Source organism: Scylla paramamosain, chromosome 44 (genome assembly GCF_035594125.1).
Source record: "Scylla paramamosain isolate STU-SP2022 chromosome 44, ASM3559412v1, whole genome shotgun sequence".
Taxonomy (NCBI): Eukaryota; Metazoa; Arthropoda; class Malacostraca; order Decapoda; family Portunidae; genus Scylla; species Scylla paramamosain.
The window spans coordinates 10401004-10422559 of NC_087194.1; the positions used below are offsets into that span (position 1 = coordinate 10401004).

Below are 21556 nucleotides of genomic sequence, written 5' to 3' on the forward strand. Positions count from 1 at the left end.
TATAAGTTTAGCTTTCAGGAGAGAGAGAGAGAGAGAGAGAGAGAGAGAGAGAGAGAGAGAGAGAGAGAGAGAGAGAGAGAGAGAGAGAGAGAGAGAGAGAGAGAGAGAGAGAGAGAGAGAGAGAGAGAGAGCGCTGATGTGGTTCACAAAATCATGTCATCACTCTCTCTCTTGCAATCACTAGGAGCCTTGTGTGTGTGTGTGTGTGTGTGTGTGTGTGTGTGTGTGTGTGTGTGTGTGTGTGTGTGTGTGTGTGTGTGTGTGTGCATATTTATTTACCTAGTTGTAATTTACAGGGCCTGAGCTATGCTCGTGTGGTCCTGTCTCCATATCTACATTTGTCCAGCTTTTCCTTGAAGTTGTGCACACTCATTGCCAATGCTACATCTTCACTAAGGTTGTTCCAAACTTTTATACAATGGGACCTTAGTTCTATAACTTGATTTGTTCATGAATGCTATTCAAAATCCGAAATGTTCGAAAACCGAAACTATTTTCCCCCTAGGAATCAATGTAAAATGCATTAATTTGTTCCCAGACACCATTCTGCCCTGTCTTAGTGGCTTATGACAGACGTTCCCACAGCCAAGATGGCTGCTTCACAACATCTCCAACTCACAAATTATCTATCCAGAATGATGCATCGAATGAACTTAGTGACACAGAATACATCAGAAGATGCTGTTTAGACAATTAAGGTATTCTGTTTGTCACTGATCTAGGGAGGGAAGCCTTACAGAGAGACATAAGAGGAGCAACCCACTTACAGCCAAAATGAAAGTGATCATAACACTTGGACACCTTGCTGTTGGGAAAAGCAACTGGAAAAATGCAGTTGAGCAGTAGTGATGGTGTTGTGGGTCAGCGAGAGAGCCACAGGTGGCTTGGGATAACTCCTGTGAGCCCCAACTGTTTGTTTATATCGAGGCTTTTCATTGGGATCACATTTACCTTATTTCAAATATTGACTTACTATCTTACACTCTGTGTCTCTCCAAATATATAAAAATGAAGTAAATATTTATAGAAACTATAAATTAGTAATACACAGCAGCTTTTACTATGTCTTCTAAATTTGAAATCAAGTAACTTTGTTCCAGAACCAAATTATGGTACTGCAAATGAAACAATAATGAGCACAACATTTTGTTAAAAACTGATTTGTTCAAAAAGGAAGGCCTTCAGTAACGAAGGTTCCACTGTATTTCTCCGTGGGAAACTATATTTCTTTATGTTACTCAAGCATCTTCCTATTCTTAATTTTTTTGATGTGTGTTCTTGTGTATCTGGTGTTTCCTACTCAGCAGCAGTTTCTCATTATCTATATTTTCCACTCTATTCCACAATTTATAGATTAGTATTAAGTGTCCCCTTTCTCCTTTCTGTTCCAATGTTAGCAGTTTCATTTCCTTTAACCTGTCTTCACGTGTTAATTCTTCCAGTTCTGAAACCATCTTCATTGCCATCCTTTGTATCCTTTTTATTTTTTTTACATATTTCTTCTTATGGGGAAACCACACTGATTCAGCATATTCCAACTTTGGTCTAATCATGATGGTAATTATCTTGCTCATCATATTTTTATCCATGTAGTGAAATGCTGTTCCAGTATTTCTCACCATTTTACATGTATCTCTGAATATCTTTCCTACATGCTTCTCCGACTGTTGAATATCCTTATCATTTCTTCATTTCCTATTTTATATGTACATTCTGGGCTCTTTTCACTTCTCCCTATTTCCATTACATGACATTTTTTTCACATTAAATTCCATCTCCCATTTCTTACTTCAGTCCCAGATTTTATTAGAATCCTCTTGTGGAATTTTGCAGTTTCTGTTGTTTCTTGTATGTCCTTGTAACTTTGCATCATTTGCAAACAAGATCATGTAACTCATTACTCCTTCAGGCATATCACATCAGGAAAAGTACTGGTGCCAGCACTGATCCTTGTGGTACTCCACTATCTACTTTTCTTCATTTTGATTTAACATCTTTTACATCTTTTTCTCATTTCCCTTCCCTTTAAGTAACTTTCCATCCAGTTTTTCTTTTATTTTTCTGTTTAATCCTCTTATATTTTCTAGCTTCCATAATAACCTGCTGTGTGGAACTTTGTCAAAAGTTTTTTTTTAGATTTAGATGCAGTCTACCTATCCATCCCATCTTGTTTTATCTCAGTCACTCTTAAATAAAAGCTCATCATACTGGTTACACATGATCACTTTTGTCTAAAGCCACACTGTTTTTCTGTTATTATATCATGTTTTCTAGAAAATTTGTCCACTGCTTCTTCATCACTTTTCACATATCTTACATATTATGCTGGTCCAGAGTTTAGTGGTTCTTCTTTCCTTCCACTACTATAAATTGGCACTATGTCTACTCTCTTCCAATTGATAATGAGCACATAATTTATTATGTCATATACTGATTCAATTGTTTCCTGCACTCTTCTAAAATGAAACCTGATACTTCATCTGGTCCTGTTACTTTTCACCCTTCCAGTTCCAGTTCTTCATCTTTATTTTTTTTTATTTATTTATTTACTTTTTTTTTTTTTTTTTTTTTTTTTGCACTTGTGCATCGTGCATTGTGTGTTGTCCTTTTTCTTTAGCCTTGTATAATGGGGCATATTTATTCACTTCAGTTTCATATATATCCATAAAAATGTCTTGCAAATCATTTGCTCTTTTCAGCTTTTAACAGTCCATTCCTTCATAAAATTTCTTAAGGTCATCTGTGTTTGCTTTTCCATAGTTTCTCCTATTTTCTTTGTATGATTTATCCTCTTCACTGACATAATTATCAGTCACTATTTATATCATTACATGGTCATCTTTCCCCATGGGACACATGTATCTTAATTCTTTAGTTAGGTCCATACCCTTTGTTAGTATTGTCTAATCTTGCTAGTTCATCATCTCCCCTATATCTTATATTTTCAGTCACTCAGTGCATCACTGAGTTTTCCATAGTCAGCTTCAGAAATCTTTCTCCCCATGCACTCTTGTTTCCTCTTGGTTCAAATGTTTCCCAATTTACTTCTTTCCAACTGAAGTCAACTAATAATACTCTTTTATTAATTTTGATTAACTTAAACACTGAATGGTATATTCTATTATATTCTCATATTCTTCCTTGCTTCAAGAATTTGTTTTGGGTGGTACATAGTTTGTTATTGCCATTAGTATTTCTCCAAGTTAACACTCATAATTTCTGCTTTCCTTTCTCCACACTTCATTATTTTTGTCTTTGCCTCTTTTCTTGTCATTATCATTACTCTCCTTTACCAATCCTGTCTCTTCTCCATATATTGAAGTTGTTAATGACTATCTGGTTTTCTTCTTTTAGCTCTGTTTCCATTAAACACACCACTCTCGGTTTTCTCTTTTAAATAGTCTTTTAATTCCAGTTTTCTGTGTATCAATCTGTCTATATTGGTATACATCACAATTTGTTGTTCATTTTTACTATTATCTCTGCTTTATTTTCATTTACTTCTTTACCTTTATGTACCATTTCTTCACTCTATCTCCCAAAACCCTCCAAAACTCCACTGTCTGTGTGTGTGTGTGTGTGTGTGTGTGTGTGTGTGTGTGTGTGTGTGTGTGTGTGTGTGTGTGTGTGTGTGTGTGTGTGTGTGTGTGTGTGTGTGTGTGAACATCCTCACTGCTGCATTCAATCCTTCGGAAAGTCAGAGATGGCGCAGGTGTCCAGTAAGAGGACAGCAGCAATATCATCATTCCTGTAACAAGTGACTTTCAATCACAGGAAACATATTCATCAGGAAACATATTCAAGAGGACAGCTTCAGTGCTTTTTTAACCCTTTTGAGTGTCTGGTCTGTATTTAAGTTACTTCTGTTCACTTCAGATATCACTTGTGCCCATAAAAGCTCAAGTGGGTTTAAGATAAAGTGATATGAGGACAGTCTTACCTCTTCATGTCCATTGCTATAAGTTAGTTCATTTATTTCACATTTCCTTTGTATTTGTTTTTTGCCACCAATTGATGTGACTCCTTTTTTACAGACATCATGGGGTACAACATTTATTTATTTACTTATTATTTATTTTTATATAAATGAGGCTCTGACTAAGGGCATCAAAAAGGTGAAGGGAAAGAGTGCTAGAGAGAAAAAAAAAGTTTATTGAAGGTGCTAGACCCAATAGTATAGAGGCCAGTCCAAAAACCAAATCCAGGATTAGTAAGAGAAACATCTCCAAACCTTTCCCTCCAATAGACAAGAGAAAGTGCAGAAACAGCCAAAAGCTGTTATAAAATTTCATCTTGTGCCAAACCCTGGCAACAGGTGATAGTGTAATGTATTTTCTTTGTTTTATGCCACCTGCTGAGGTGGCTCAGCTTTGAAGGTACAGTTTGTTATATAAAGTATTGTCACAGCTGCCAGAAAATTTCACTGGAGGGAAACCTTGGCAGTAACTGGCTTCAGATGTTTTCACTAGTAGTTGTCTGATGTATTTCAGTGTGCATTTATTTGTCTAGTTATGTTTGCCTAATTGTGACAAGGATGCAGAACTATACTCATACTGTCCAGCATCTGTATCTACTATCAACCAACTTGGCTGTAGAAGCTATGAATAGTTATTGCTTGCACCACGTCCTTGTTTACACAGTTCCATTTTTTTTTATTTATTTATTTATTTATTTTTTTTTTTTATGTAGGAGGGACACTAGCCAAGAGCAACAAAAATCCAACATAAAAAAAAAGCCCACCGAGATACCAGTCCCAGAAAAGGGTCAAAAGTGGTAGTCAAAAAATTGAAGGATAAGTGTCTTGAAACCCCCCTCTTGAAGGAATTCAAGTCATAGGAAGGTGGAAATACAGAAGCAAGCAGGGAGTTCCAGAGTTTACCAGAGAAAGGGATGAATGATTGAGAATACTGGTTAACTCTTGCATTTGAGAGGTGGACAGAATAAGGGTGAGAGAAAGAAGAAAGTCTTGTGCAGCGAGGCCGTGGGAGGAGGGAAGGCATGCAGTTAACAAGATCAGAAGAGCAGTTAGCATGAAAATAGCAGTAGAAGACAGCTAGAGATGCAACATTGTGGCGATGAGAGAAAGGCTGAAGACAGTCAGTTAGAGGAAAGGAGTTGATGAGAAGAAAAGTTTTTGATTCCACCCTGTCTAGAAGGGCAATATGAGTGAACCCCCCCCCAAAACATGTGATGCATACTCCATACATGGACAGATAAGGCCCTTGTACAGAGTTAGCAGCTGGGGGGGGGTAAGAAAAACTGGCAGAGAGATATCTCAGAATCCCTAACTTCATAGAAGCTGTTTTAGCTAGAGATGAGATGTGAAGTTTCCAGTTCAGATTATAAGTATGTGAAGTTTCCAGTTCAGATTATAAGTAAAGGACAGACTGAGGATGTTCAGTGTAGAAGAGAGGGACAGTTGAGTGTCACTGAAGAAGAGGGAATAGTTGTCAGAAAGGTGTTCAGTTGATAGATGGAGGAATTGAGTTTTTGAAGCATTGAACAATACCTAGTTTGCTCTGCCCCAATCAGAAATTTTCGAAAAATCAGAAGTCAGACATTCTGTGGCTTCCCTGCATAAAATGGTTACTTCCTGAAGTGTTGGACGTCTATGAAAAGTTGTGGAAAAGTGCAGGGTGGTATCATCAGCACAGGAGTGGATAGGACAAGAAGTTTGGTTTAGAAGGTCATTGATGAATAAAAAGAAGAGAGTGGGTGACAGGACAGAACCCTGAGGAACACCACTGTTAATAGAATTAGGAGAACAGTGACTGTTTACCACAACAGCAACAGAACGGTCAAAGGAAACTTGAGATGAAGTTACAGAGAGAAGGATAGAACCCGCAGTTTAGAAATCAAAGCTTTGTGCCAGACTCTATCAAAAGCTTTTGATATAATAAAATTATCCAAGGCAATAGCAAAAGTTTCACCAAAGTCTCTAAAAGAGAGTGACCAAGACTCAGTAAGGAAAGCCAGATCACCAGTAGAACAGCCTTGACAAAAACCCATACTGGCGATCAGATAGAAGGTTGTGAAGTGATAGATGTTTAAGAATCTTCCTGTTGAGGATAGATTCAAAAACTCTAGATAGGCAGGAAATCAAAGCAATAGGACAGTAGTTTGGGGATTAGAACGGTCACCCATTTTAGGAACAGGCTGAATGTAAGCAAATTTCCAGCAAGAAGGAAAGGTACGAGTATATGTTGACAGACAGAGTTGAAAGAGTTTGACTAGGTAAGGTGCAAGCACGGAGGCACAGTTTCAGAGTATAACAGTTGGTACCCCATCAGGTCCATAAGTATTCCAAGGGTTTAGGCCAGCTAGGCCATGGAAAACACCAATGCGAAGAATTTTAATAGGTAACATGAAGTAGTCAGAGAGTGGAGGAGAGGGAGGAATAAGTCCAAGGTAGAGTTTTTGGAGGAGAGGGAGGAATAAGTCCAAGGTAGAGTTTTTAGCAAATGTTTGAACAAAGAGTTCAGCTTTAAAGATAGATGTGATAGTAGTGGTGTCATCTGGTTGAAATAAAGGAGGGAAAGAAGAAGAAGCAAAGTTATTGGAGATATTTTTGGCTAGATCCCAAAAGTCATGAGGGGAGTTAGATCTTGAAAGGTTTTGACACTTTCTATTAATGAAGGAGTTTTTGGCTAGTTGGAGAACAGACTTGGCATGGTTCCAGGCAGAAATATAAAGTGCATGATATTCTGGTAATGGAAGGTAATGGAGGTACTTAATACCTTTTGTGGGCCACCTCCCTATCATGTATAGCACAAGAACAAGCTGTATTAAACCAAGGTTTGGAAGGTTTAGGTCAAGAAAAAGAGTGAGGAATGTACACCTCCATGCCAGACACTACCACCTTTTCTATGTGCTTGGCACACAAAGACGGGTCTCTGACACGAAGCAATAGTCATTCCAAGGAAAATCAGCAAAATACCCTTTGGTCCCCCCCAACTAGAAGAGGCACCTTTGCTCAAGGGATCCTGAGGAAGGATTGGAGAAATAGGACAAGATACAGATATGAGATTGTGATTGGAAAAGCCCAACACAGAAGAGAGGGTGACAGCATAAGCAGAAGGATTAGAGGTCAGGAAAAGGTCAAGAATGGTGGGTGTATCTTAAAGACAGTCAGGAATACAGATAGGGTGTTGCACCAATTTCTCTAGGTCATGGAGGATAGCAAAGTTGAAGGCTAGTTCACCAGGATAGTCAGTGAAGAGAGAGAAAAGCCAAAGCTGGCGGTGAACACTGAAGTCTCCAAGAATGGAGATCTCTGTAAAAGGGAAGAGGGTCAGAATGTGCTCCACTTTCGAAGTTAAGTAATCAAAGAATTTCTCATGGTCAGAGGAGTTAGGTGAGAGGTATACAGCACAGATAAATTTAGTTTGTGAGTGTAGGATATAGCTGTTATATCTATCGCATACGGTACGATATGTTGGCCCTCCCGGCACCACTGTACGCTCTGCCGCTCTCGAGGCAGTCCAGGGAATAAAGGTCTTAAGGAAGCACTGCGTCTTCCTTACACCCTACATGGCGCAGTGATTGGAGTAACCATGGCTGGCCGGCCCCGCTTCCACACAACCACGTCAAGGGCTCCCAGGACACCTAGGACACCTGGGGTCCCCAGCAGCCATCTCGCCACCACACTGGAGATGCAGCAGGCGCTGATGGCCATGCAACAAGCCCTCGCACGCCGGTCGCCTGCCTCCAGAGTCCCGACCTCTGCCACGCCGGAGAAGTGTGAGGCTGAGATGTCCACAGCCTCGTTTCGTTCCTGGAGGAGGTCTGCCGAGTGCTGGGTTAGGCTGAACCAATGGGGCGCGCCGGAGGCTGTGCTACACATCCGCCTTCTCTGCACACCGGCCCTGCAACGCACGCTGGACACAAGGTACACCATGCTGCAATGGGAGGCCCTGTCGACGACCGAGGCACTGGACGCCATCGAGAACCTGGTACTGAAGGGAACCAACCAGGCGGCCGTGTGGAGCACCTTCTTCAGTAGCCGTCAGGCGCCCGGTGAGTCTCGGACTTCTTCAGGCAGTGTTCCCAGACTGCCGCCGACTGCGGGTTTCTGTGCCCTTCGTGTGGTGATGATTTGGCGGAATACATGCTGCTGCGGAAGTTGATGGGCGGCCTAAGCGATCCGGTGATGAAGAGAGAGGTATTCCAGTTGTGTAAACAGTTTACCAGTGTTGATAAGCTACGAACATTCTGCCTTACATTTGAATCCGCTGCCAGGGACGCCAACTTTGGCGGGAGTTTTACGCGGGAAGTGGCGGGGGCTGAGCTTGACGCGCCGTTGCCAGACGTGGCACAGGAGGTGGTAGCTGGAGCACACCGCCACCCCGCGCCAGCCTCGGTGCGCACGCGCCCACCCGCCAACCGCCCCCACACCCCCGTCGAGAAGCCCTGTGGCAACTGTGGAGGTACTCACGCCCCTGGGAGAGTACACTGCCCCGCCAGGTCGCTGAACTGCTACAAATGTGGGAAACCCGGACATGTCGAGAGAATGTGTCGCAGCGGCGGGAGGAGATCAACGACCCCAGGCTTGGAGGCGGCTGTCTCGGTCCCCCAGCTGACGTCTGGGGCCGTGCTGGTGGCTGGCACCGCTCCGTGCCCCCACCCGACGCTCCACGTCTCCGTCACCAGTGGGGGGGCGTGCAACGTGCGAGGTGATGGCCGTGGCCGACACAGGGGCCCAGGTGTGTGTGGGCGGCAGGGGGCTTCTCACCTCCCTCTCTTTACGGCCTACGCAGTTGAAGCGTCGGGCTGGCCTGAGAGACATCGCCAACATGCCCCTCCAGCTGCTGGGCTCTGCAGTGTGCACCATATCCCACGGGGGCCGCTCGTCCACCCAGGAGATTTGCTTTGTGGACTCTACACGTCACCTCTTCCTCTCACTCAGTACGTGCATGGAGCTTGGACTCGTGCCCCGGGACTTTCCCCGTCACACACAGGTTGCGGCGGGCGCATCCCAGGCGCCGCCCGCTCGCCAGCCTGGCCTGACGGAGGCGCCGACAAGACCCGCGGCCATCCCCCTGCCACCCCTGGAGGAGAACGTGGGCCGCCTGGAGGAGTGGCTCCTTCGCCATTTCTCATCATCAACCTTCAACGTATGCCGCTGCCCACTCCCTGTCATGGCAGGTGAGCCACACCGTATCCACCTGCTCCCCGACGCCGTACCTCACACCTGCCACACCCCGGCCCCCGTACCACGTCATTGGGAGGCGGAAGTAAAGAAACAGCTGGACGAGGACGTACGCATGGGAGTCATCGAGCCGGTCCCAGCCGGGGAGGCGACAAGGTGGTGTGCCAGGATGGTCGTCGTGGCAAAGAAGTCGGGCCAGCCGCGACGCACGGTCGACTATCAGAAGCTTAACGCCGTCTGCCTCCGGGAGACGCACCACACGCCCACCCCTTTCGACATGGTGGCGGCCATCCCTGCCCACACGTTCAAGACCGTCGCCGACGCCCACTGGGGTTTCCATCAGGTGGAACTGGAAGAGGAAAGCCGGAAACTCACCACCTTCATCACACCCTGGGGGCGGTACAGGTACCGGCGGACCCCCATGGGCCACTGCGCGGCCCCTGACGCCTACACCAAGCGCTTCGACGACGCCCTAGTGGACATCCAACGCAAGTTTAAGTGCATCGACGACACCCTCCTACACGACGAGTCCGTGGAGGGGGCATTCTGGCACGCCTACGAGCTGCTGGAGGCGTGTGCCAGGCAGGGCATTACGTTGAAGCCCGAGAAGTTCCGGTTTGGCCGGAGGGAAGTGGAATTCGTGGGCTTTCATGTGGGCTGGGAGTCCTACAAACCCACCGACGAGCGTCTGGCAGCAGTGCGGGACTTCAGCATGCCAGCCAAGCCCACCCTGACCGACATCAGGTCGTGGTTCGGGTTCGTGAACCAGCTGGCTCCCTTCATCGCCACTGCCCCCATCATGGAGCCGTTCAGAGACCTACTGAAGAGACCGCAGGGTAAACGAGTGTACTGGGACGAACACCTACAGGAAAAATTCCAGCAAGCTAAGGAGACGGTCTGCCAGCTGGCCAAGGACGGGCTGGCATTCTACGACCGCTCCAGGCCCACTATTGCCATGACCGACTTCAGCAAGGAGGGTATCGGTTTCGTGGTCCTCCAGCAGCACTGCGGGTGCGGGACGGCGGAGGCTCCCTTCTGCTGTAGGAGCGGGTGGCGTCTTGCGCTCTGCGGCAGCCGGCACCTGTCAGCGGCCGAGGCTGGGTACGCCTCAGTTGAGGGGGAAGCCCTTGCGGTGGTATGGTGCCTGCGGAAGGCACGCCTGTTCCTGCTGGGGTGCCCAAACCTGGTGCTGGTCACCGACCACCGCCCCCTAGTGAGGCTCCTGGGGGACAGGGCACTGAAGGACATCGTTAACCCCAGGCTCTTCGCGCTGAAGGAGAAGACGCTGCAGTATAGGTTCGCCGTCAAGTATCTATCAGGGAAGCGCAACTGTGCTGCAGACTTCCTGTCCCGTTACCCTGCCCTCCGCACTTCACCAGACAGCTGCGACGAGAACCTCGCCGTGGATTTGGAGGTGGCTACAGCGGCGGCTACCACGGCCGCCCTTACCGACAACGGCTGCATCACACTGGATGAGGCGTCAGTCACTAGCGCTGCCGCAGACGACCCAGTATACCAGCTGCTGGTGGCCAAGGTCCTGACGGGTGACTGGAGCCCGCAGAGGTCCCGAGAAGTGGCTTGCCTCCGCCAGTTTTACGGGGTCAGAGACAGACTGTCAGTGTCTCAGGGACTGGTCACGTACACCTTCGACCAGGGGTCCGTTAGGCTGGTGATTCCCGAGCCCCTACGCCAGCAGGTGGCCACTCACCTCCACGCGGGTCATCAGGGGCTTGACTCCATGCTCCGCAGGGCCCGCCAGTCGGTTTACTGGCCCGGTATGGACGGGGACCTTCAGCACCTGCGGTCGACATGCTCAGCCTGCAACGCCCACGCCCCCTCCCAGTCACCAGAGCCCCTAGTCATCACCCCGCCACCAGAGTATCCCTTCCAGTGCACAGTGACGGACCTGTTCCAGCTCGAGGGCAACACCTACTTAGTGTACGCCGACAGGCTCACAGGATGGCTGGAGATCGGCCACCTCCCCAGTAGTGCCTCCTCCAGTAAACTCATGGCTCACTTCCGCCGCTTCTTCGCTCGCTGGGGGGCACCAGAGGAGGTGTCTACGGACGGCGGCACCAACCTCGTAAGTTAGGAGATGCAAGACTTCTTCAGGCGCTGGGGGGTTAGAGTGCCCGTCTCGTCAGCCCACTACCCCCAGTCCAATGGCCGAGCCGAGGCGGCAGTCAAGTCTGCCAAGAGGATGCTACGACTTAACATTGGCCCCACCGGCAGCCTCGACACGGACAAGCTGTCGGCCGCTCTCCTACAGTACCACAACACGCCCCTGCGAGGGGCTGACAGCTCACCCGCTCAGCTCGCCACGGGCCGCCACCTCAGAGACGGCGTCCCCACAGCCCGGTGTAACCACAAGGTGGACCAGCACTGGCGACGGGCCCTCCGACGTAGGGAGTTAGCCATGGCCCGGTCTGGGGACGAGAGGGTGGAACGCCAGGGGCCAGTCAGAACCCTTGAACCCCTTTCCCCGGGCTCTAGAGTGTGGGTGCAGAACCAGATGACTAAGGTATGGGACAGGAGTGGAGTGGTAGCTGAGGCACTCCCACACCGCCAATATACCGTCAGGTTGGATGGTAGTGGCCGTCTGTCGCTCCGCAACCGTCGGCACCTGAGGGTGAAACGGGGGGCAACCCTCGCCAGCCCCGCAGCGTCTCACGCGGGACCCACACCCGCAACCAGCCCCACCCCACAGCCCCGGCAGTCAACCCCATCACGCCCACGGAGGACTTCTCGTCGTCCCCAGTGGTTAGCCGACTACAACGAGTCCTCTCCACCTTAATTGTATTTATTGGTATAATCCCTTGTACAACCTGTTTTATTTATGCAATGTTATTAAGGAATCTTATGTTTCTCAGGTGGAAGCATGCCAACTTATGTTGCCTCATGTATATCCTTCTTTCGGCTGTGTTTATTCTATAATCCATTATGTATTTCCGTTAAGCCCATATGCTATTTACCATATGTTTAACTGGGGGGGAGATGTAGGATATAGCTGTTATATCTATCACATACGGTACGATATGTTGGCCCTCCCGGCACCACTGTACGCTCTGCCGCTCTCGAGGCAGTCCAGGGAATAAAGGTCTTAAGGAAGCACTGCGTCTTCCTTACACCCTACAGTGAGTGACTCTGTAGCTGTAGCCAGATAGTGGAAAACTCAGAAGATTCAGGAGTGTGGGCACGAGAGCAGGTTAAGTCATTGTGCACATAAAACCAACATCCAGCTTTGGATTGAAAGTGAGGATATAGAAAGTAGGAGAGAACAGAAAAGGGGGTACTGTCAGTTGCCTCAGATACCTGAGTTTCAGTGAGGAAAAGAAGATGAGGTTTAGAAGAGGAGAGGTGGTGTTCTACAGATTGAAAATTAGATCTTAGACCGTGAATGTTGCAGAAGTTAATGAAGAAAAATTTGAAGGGGGTGTCAAGACACTTAGGGTTGTTATCAGAAGAGCAGTCCGACCTGGGGACATTTGTGGGTCCCCTCCCCAGATGATGACTCCAAGGCAGGTGTAGGAGTCACCATGATAATTTTGAATTTTACTTCAGCAACCCACCGCTATTGCTGGAGAGGCTCCACATGAGATACACAAAGATCAAGGTACCGACAGTGACGCTTTGTTCTCGGTACAGGCAAGACGTGTTTGTCTTACTGCGGCGGTTTGCCATTTTGGCATTAGTTACCCGTTATCTGAATTTCAGAGCGGATTGGCACTTATTTTACACCTTACTCACTTTGTTTTACCTTATTTTATTACCCCGTGATCCTGTTGGAGCGGGAAGAGTGCCTGGTGTTCCTTTCCTGTTATCCATGAGGAGCGGGAGGACACAGTGTTGAACAAGGTGAGGTTATGCACACGTGTTACCTGTTATTCAAACTTGGAGCAGGTTCTCATTTATTCATTGTCTATTGTTTTTTACTAGTGTGTTGTGGGTGTTATACTGTGCCTTTGTCTCAGTGTTTTTCCCCGTTATCTACATTTGGGAGCGGGTGAATGTAAACAAGCGGCCATGGCGCGATTATTTCTTTGTGATTGCTGGCCCGTGGTGCAGGTTTTAAGGTTCGATTTGATTATATCCCGTTATCTGTATTAAGAGCGGGCTGAACTAAGATTATTTTGTCTGTGTTTTTTCCCGTTATCTCTCAGGAGCGGGACAGGTGACAGAGTGTACTGTTGTGAAGGAGTTTGGTTCATCAATATGTCTTCCTCGGGGGATTCTACACCTCCAAGAAGCGGTTCTTCACATTCTTGTGGAAGCCGACTCTATTCGTCCACTAGGCATAAAAAGAGGAAGAATATCCAATGGTCTGGGGCCTCTGCTAGGGAGGATGAAGTTGCAAGTGATCGTGTGTCTAAGATGGACGCCCGACCACCAGCTAGCCAGTCTGGAGATGTTAACAATACTACGTTATCCAAGTTTTTGGAGGCTTGGGCTGCACTTCAGGAGGATGTGAATAAACTTAAGAGTGACAGAGGTGCCAGGGCAGGTGTTGGTTCTGAGCCTGGCACATCAGGCATCAGATCTGGGCCAGCACAGGACTTAGGGGGTACTCATGAGATTTCTGCCTCCCCTCCCCCTTCTTCCTCTAGTGCATTTTCTGGCTTTAGGTCACAAGAAATGAGTGCTGAAGAAGGTGAGATCGAAGATGAAGCTCCTTTGGGCAGTATTCTGTTACAAGCAGCTAAGGCCTATGTGCCTATGGATGACTGTTCTGAAGCTATTGAAGAACCGATTGCTGCAATGGTGAATCACTGGTTTTCTCATGGTTTGAAAGAGGAAGACCATAAGGAGATTTTGGCAGATGAGGCTTCTAAACGTCCTAGAAACTGTAAGGCACTTATCCCAGTCGAGTGCAACTCACAAGTGCTGGATGCCCTACCCACTGAGGCAAAGAAAGCTGATTTCCGACTGAAGGAAATTGGTAAGGATATAATTAAGGCTGCCACTATTATGGTTAAATCACTTACTGTTCTGGACAAGTTTGCCAATGAGGAGCAGAATCAGGTTATTGGTCATGAGGTGGCTATGCTTAATGGTGCCTTGGGGTTGTTAGGGCTTGCAAACTTTAAACTGAATATGAATAGACGGTTTTTCCTCAAATGAGAGATAAACCAAAAGTATGCGCACTTATGCACTGATAAGACTCCTGCGACTGGCTTACTGTTTGGGGATGATCTTACTCAAGCTACCAAACAGATTGAGGAGGCCGAAAGGCTGAAGAACAAGTTTACCCACAAGAAGACTTCCCATTTTGGAGCTCCAGGTCTTGGGAAGTTAAGTGGTGGTAAGCAACGTGGTTTCTTTGGGAAGCCAGCTTTCCGGGGTATGTCTACCCGGTTTAAACCTTACGGCTTACACAAACCTGCCACCAGAGGGGACGGCCGCCCTTCTTATCACAGAGGGAACTCCTCTTCAAAAAACCCAAGGGGCCGGGGACACTACAATCCCCGGCAGTAATTCAGGTAAGGAATGACTTTGAAGCGGGTCAGCTTCATAAGTTTATTGGTGAATGGTGCAAACTTACTAGTGATCCTTTCATTTTGGACATTGTTAAACATTGCCATCTTGAGATTGATGAACAGAACATTACTCATTTATTTTCTGAGGAAGTGGAATACAAATTTAGTGATGAGGAGAAAGTTATTATGACTAATGAAATAGATAAATTGTTGAGCCAGAAGGTTATCAAAGAGACTCACAGACAGGTGGGCCAGATTATTTCACCAGTTTTCTTGAGAGAGAAAAAAGAGGGTGGCTACAGGTTGGTGCTTAATTTGAAGAAACTTAACAAATTCATGAATTACATCCATTTCAAAATGGAAAATTTTGAGCAGGCAATTAGGCTAATCAGTTCAAGCGCTTTCATGGCTTCGGTGGATCTGAAGCATGCTTATTATTCAGTCAAAATTGCAGAGGAGCAGCAAAAATACCTTTGTTTTAAATGGGCAGGGAAGATATACCAATTCACTTGCCTTCCTAATGGTGCTTCTGTAGGTCCTCGTCTTTTCACTAAACTTTTGAAGCCGATTTTTTTCTTTTTTGAGATTGAAAGGCTACACCATTACTTCCTTTATAGATGATACTCTTATGTGTAGCAAGTCAGTTGAGGATTGTGTTGCTTGTTTAAAGGATACTGTGGAAATTTTGCAAAATGTGGGGTTTTGTATTAATGTGGACAAGTCAGTTTTGGTGCCTACAAAACGCATAGAATATCTTGGCAACATCATCGATTCTGAAGCCATGACTGTCACACTCCCTGCTCGTAGAGTGAAGAAGATTGTGGAAAGTTGTTCATCCTTGGCCAGTAGAAATAAGGCAAAGATCAGAGAGGTAGCTTGGGTAGTTGGCATGTTGGTAGCTGCCATTCCGGCCGTTGAATTAGGTAAGCTCCATTACAGAATTTTAGAAAAGGCCAAAATTGATGCATTAAAGGTAGGAAAGGGCAACTTTGACAAATTTATGACTATCTCAAAGGAAATGAAAATGGAGCTGAGTTGGTGGATCTCTGAAGTAGGTACGCAAGTTCGGAAAATTATTCGGACTGTTCCTTCTGTTGAAGTTTTTACTGATGCCTCAGATTTAGGTTGGGGTGGTTGTGTATTAAAGCATTCCACCAATGGTAAATGGACAACAGAAGAAAGTTGCCTACACATTAATGCAAGGGAACTCAAGACCATCTTGTTTACCCTTCAATCTTTTGCTTACTTGCTTAAAGGCTGCCATGTTAAAGTTATGTGTGATAATACCACAGCCATTGCTTATGTTAATGAGAGGGGTGGAACTAAATCACTAGTATGTAACTCTATCTGCATTGAAATCTGGAATTGGTGTATTTCCAATGACATCTGGATTACTTGTGCACACATACCAGGAAAGAAGAATGTGTTGGCAGATGAAGCCTCTTGTAATTTTAATGACAGACATGAATGGAAACTTAATCCAAAGTTTTTTAAAGAGTTGTGTGTAGGTTTTGGAACTCCCTCCATTGACTTATTTGCTTCTCGCTTAAACAAGCAAATAGATTGTTTTTGCTCGTGGAGACCTGATCCTGAAGCAAAGCATGTGGATGCGTTCACATTAAATTGGGCCAGTTTCGATCTGATTTACCTTTTCCCACCATTTTCTCTCATTATTAGGTGTCTACAGAAAATGAGGGAGGAGAGAGCCAAGCGGTGGATGGTTGTTCCAATGTGGAATTCCCAACCTTGGATGGGCCCTCTTCTGCAAATGTTGATCAAGGCCCCCAGGCTCATCACTCAGAAAACAAATGTACTACGACATCCCTCATCAGCGGAAGAACACCCGATTATGACCCACACCCAATTGATGGCATGTCTTTTGTCAGGCAACAACTTAGAGGGAGAGGTGTATCGTCAGAAGGTACAGAGATTATCATGGCATCGTGGAGACCAGGTACGATGCGGCAATATAGACCACACATTAAAAGATGGTCATCATTTTGTGATAGATGGAATATCAATCCCTCTACTCCGACTGTAATTAGTGTTTTGAATTTCCTTTCGGAGACATTTCATAGAGGGGTGGGGTATGAGTCTGTTAACACAGCAAAAGGTGCTCTCTCTGCTTTAGGCATTATGTTGGAAAGATGTAGAGCTGGGAATCATCCACTTATCAATAGGTTTATGCGTGGTGTGTTTAACTTGAGACCCTCTTGCCCTAGGTATGCTGAAACCTGGGATGTGCAGCCAGTATTGCAGAAGCTGAGGTCCATGAGCCCATTACAAGACCTATCTTTGAAATCTTTAACTTTGAAATTGGTGATGCTTATGGCATTGACTCAAGCTGCAAGAGTACAGACCTTACATTTATTATTGTATTCCAATGCTATTGTTGATAACAATTCTGTATCTCTTTTGTTAGGGGGCAACATTAAGCAGTGTCGTCCGAAGTTTAATGTGAGAATGCTTAAGTTTCATGCTTATTTACCTGATTCTAGAATGTGTGTTGTAAATACCTTGAAGGAATATATTAACAGAACGGAGAATCTGAGAAAGGAATTTGGGAAGGATAATGGGAAACTCCTCATCAGTGTGGTGAAGCCACATAAAAGTGTTTCCAAAGATACAGTGGCAAGGTGGATTAAAACTGTTCTTGTCGACTGTGGTATCAATACTAAGAAATTCACGGCTGGCAGTGTTCGACCAGCCTCTGCTTCCAAGGCCAAAGCCATGGATGTCCCAGTTAACATTATCTTATCTAAGGCAGGTTGGACTCAGGAGACAACCTTTGCTAAACACTATAATAAGGAGATCACTCAGGTTTCAGATTTTTTTCAAGAGGCCATACTGGATTCTGTATTGTAATGTTAACAGGTTTCTCTATTCATTTGCATTGGATCTCAATTGACATATTTTGTTTGTTTTATACATGTACTATATGTTATTGTAAGGGACATATCTGTTTAAGGAGGAGGATTTTTCATACAATGAAGTTGGGATACATATTTAGTTTGTTTAATTTTCAATCACTCACTTGGAGAACGTTAAGGATTGTGTAGTTCTGAGAGTACACCCACATGGCTTTAAAATCTCATGTGGAGCCTCTCCAGCAATAGCGGTGGGTTGCTGAAGTAAAATTATAGAAGTACATGAGACTTACCATGGGTCAGTTGAAATGTGCTTCGGATTTTGTGAAGCAAGCCACCGCTGCTGGAGAGAGCTTTCACATGCCCACCACTCCCACCCTTCGGAAAGATGGGCTTTTGACTTTGTGTTTCTCTTTCCGACGGGCATTTTTCAGGAACTTGTGGCATGTGGGTGGCTCTCAGCTCTTTAAAGTCTGTCGGTACCTTGATCTTTGTGTATCTCATGTGAAAGCTCTCTCCAGCAGCGGTGGCTTGCTTCGCAAAATCCGAAGCACATTTCAACTGACCCATGGTAAGTCTCATGTACTTCTATAATTTTTGAGTGAAGGGTGTATGTGCCAAATACTCTCTGCAGAAAATTATTGTTTTTGATCTCTATTCTACGAGTTTCCTTTTCTGGCTTCCTTCCATGTCCTCTAGTGTTGCTTGTATCCAAAGTCACAATACAATTTCTAGCTACTCCAATCCTTCTTTGGTGTGTGTGTGTGTGTGTGTGTGTGTGTGTGTGTGTGTGTGTGTGTGTGTGTGTGTGTGTGTGTGTGTGTGTGTGTGTGTGTGCGCATATTTACCTAGTTGTATTTAACTAGTTGTATTGTACAGGGCACGAGACAAAGCTCATTTTGTTCTGTCTCCATAACCATATTTGTCCAGTTTCCCTTTAAACATGTATTTACCTAGTTGTATTTATCCAGTTTCTCTTCAAAAATGTGTACATTATTTGCCACAACCTCCTCTTCCTTCAAATAATTCCAGATTTCAATAGTTCTATACAGGAAGCTGTATTTCTTGATGTCACTTGAACATCCACTCTTCTTTATTTTCTTGCCATGCCTCCTTGTCTGTCTCTCTCTCTCCTCCGTCTGTGGTACCAAGTCATTTCTGTTTATTTCTATATTGTTTACTAATTTATACATTGTTATACTTGGTCTACTTTCTGGGGTTTTCATAAACACTAATTCCAACTGTGATGGTTCTTCTTTTCTACAGTTTGTATGTTTGTTCACCCACTGTCTCATTGTATTCACCATCATGGTTTCCATAAGTTCTTTGCTCCATAACCCAACATTTCCTTACACCTCCACCTCCCCCTAGTTAATTCTTTTAGTGTTAAAGTCACCTACTAAGAGCACTTTGTTACTTTCCCTTATCATTTCCTCTATACTATTTCTTGTTTCTAGTTGTATAATTTTATATCTACTGGTCTCCCATGCATTAGTTTTTGGTGGTATGTATGTCACAATAACTTTCCTTTTTTTCATTTTCTTTGATCTTAGCCACAACACTCAGTTTCTGTTATTCCATCATCATACTCTACTTACTCAGCAACAATATCCTCTTTTACCAATATCATCACTCCTCCTCCTCCCTTTCTGTCTCACCTCCACGTGCTATATCATTCCCTTGCAAATCTCAACTTTATGTCCTCTTTTAGTTTGGTTTCCATTAAACATACCACATCTGGTTTCAATAGGCTTGACACCTTGTATATGTATATTTGTATACATAATTTTTAAACTTCTGCTTGGTGATCTTCCATGACATCTTTGTGCCACCATTTCCTCACTTTCATGTCCACAACTTTCCAAAAGAATCTCCTCGTTTGTTCTTGTGTTCTCTCCTCATTTTTTGACTGGGCCTCAACTCTCAACTCTTTCAGTTTACTTCTCTTTTCTTAGTTCATGTCTCTTTTTGTTCATATTTCTCTCATTCCTTTTACCTTTGCCAATTTTCCTGTTCTCTGTAAGACATGTTCTGCTGCTGCTTGTGACATGAATTTTATTTTTGTTGATCTTGTTGCATTTTCATCGTATTTTCCGACCCTGTAAACCTCTTCAATTTGTTTCACTATCCCCTCTCCTTCCCTGGCCACTTCTGCTATAATTTCCTTAGCTCTTTTTACTCCTCCAAGACCCCAAATATCACCACACACATCTTTCTCTGTATCGTGTCTCTCACAAAATTACTTTTTTTTCCTTCATTACTATTAAAATAATAAAGGAAAAACTAATCTTGCTTTTCCATATCCTTATTGTGTTCCTGTTGCCGTTGCCTTATTATCTCCTCCATTTTCACCTTTTGTTGTTCTCTCTCTTTTTCTGAAATTTTGACTTGCTCTATCACTAACTCTTACTTCCTTGACCTTAATCTCTCTCTCTTGTAAAACTTACTTTAACTCCTTGTTCTCCTCCTTGAGTTTCTTGATTTCTTCACAGTACTCCATGTTTAAGTCCACTATTCTTGTCACCTCTTCTCTCAGTTCTTTGTTTTCTTTTCCTCTTTCCATCTCCCTCTTCATCTCTTTTATATCACTGGATATCTTTTTTACATTTTCACCACCCACCTCTCTCTCTTCCTTCCACAACTTTATCATTGCTGCTAAATTGCATATTTCTTCTCTTATTTTCACATTTTCAACTTCCCACATTTGTTTATTTGTATGAGTTACAATGAGGTTCTCCTTGAAACCTTCAAAAACACTTAGGTTTGCGTCGGATGCCATCTTCCCTATGGATATTGCTAACAATGTTTACCTTTACACTACTCTCCCATTTCACCCTTTCAGCCACTCCCCAATTTACACTTCACTCTCTCTTGCATCCACACCTTGCACAATTCCCTATTATGGAGACAGGACTCTAACTTGGCTCCCCTGGAGCTCCTTGGAGCTGCTGTGGATGCATCAGATCAGCTGGGTGGTGCAGTAGTGTGTGTGTGTGTGTGTGTGTGTGTGTGTGTGTGTGTGTGTGTGTGTGTGTGTGTGTGTGTGTGTGTGTGTGTGTGTGTATTTATCTAGCTGTATAATACAGGGTTTGAGCAGGGCTGATAGTGTCCTGTCTCCATATCTATATTTATCCAGAATTTCCTTAAATTTATGCACATTTGGCGCTGTAACAACCTCCTCATTTAGACCAATCCAGATATCTATAAGTGTGTGTGTGTGTATTTACCTAGCTGTTGTTTACGGGAGGAGAGTAATCTCATAGTATCCCGTCTCTATATCTATCCAGTTTGGTCTTAAAAGCATGGACAGTTACGGCATTGACAACGTCTTCACTGAGTTCATTCCATTTGTTCACATTTCTGTGTCCCCTTGTACTCTGTGTGTCTAAAGTTATAAAACATTCTTTGTCCACATTTTCCATACCATTTATCATTCTAGAGATGTTTATTAAATCCCCTCTCTCTCTCTCCTATTTTCAAGGGTAGGAATTTCCAACATTCTTAATCTCTCTTCATAGATGGACTTGCTCAACTCCAGAACCATCTGAGTGACTGCTCTTTGTACTCTTTCTAATTTTATAATATTCCTCTTTATATGACGAGACCACACCACTGCTGCATATTCCAATCTTGGTCTTATGGAAATCAACAACTTTTATATCATTCCTTCATCTAAATATGAGAATGTCATTCTTATTTTTTTTTGCAAATTCATCATCTCTCCAGTAATTTTATCAATGTGTCTGTCTGGAGTAAAATTTTCAGTAACTGTTACTCCCAAATCCATTTCCTCTTTTGATTTTTGTAACTTCACACCATCCATCTCATAATGATATTGTATTCTTTTCTTACTTTTACCAAACTCCATTACTTTACATTTAAACTGAATTCCATTTGCCAAGATTTACTCCATCTATTTATCTTATTTAAATAATCTTGCAGTACCATACAGTCATTTACATTTTCTATCCTTCTTATCAGCTTAGCATCATCTGCAAATAAGTTCATATAACTTCATTTATGCCATTCACATATATTACAAACATTATAATTCCCAACACTGATCC

General features: G+C 44.4%; 1 protein-coding gene across 7 annotated transcripts in view; it reads right to left on the bottom strand.

Annotated features, from left to right (window-relative positions):
* The window catches only part of LOC135094094 (uncharacterized), a 170194-nt gene that overhangs the window by 3286 nt on the left and 145352 nt on the right, over positions 1 to 21556 (bottom strand). The gene's annotated exons all lie outside the window — the stretch shown is intronic.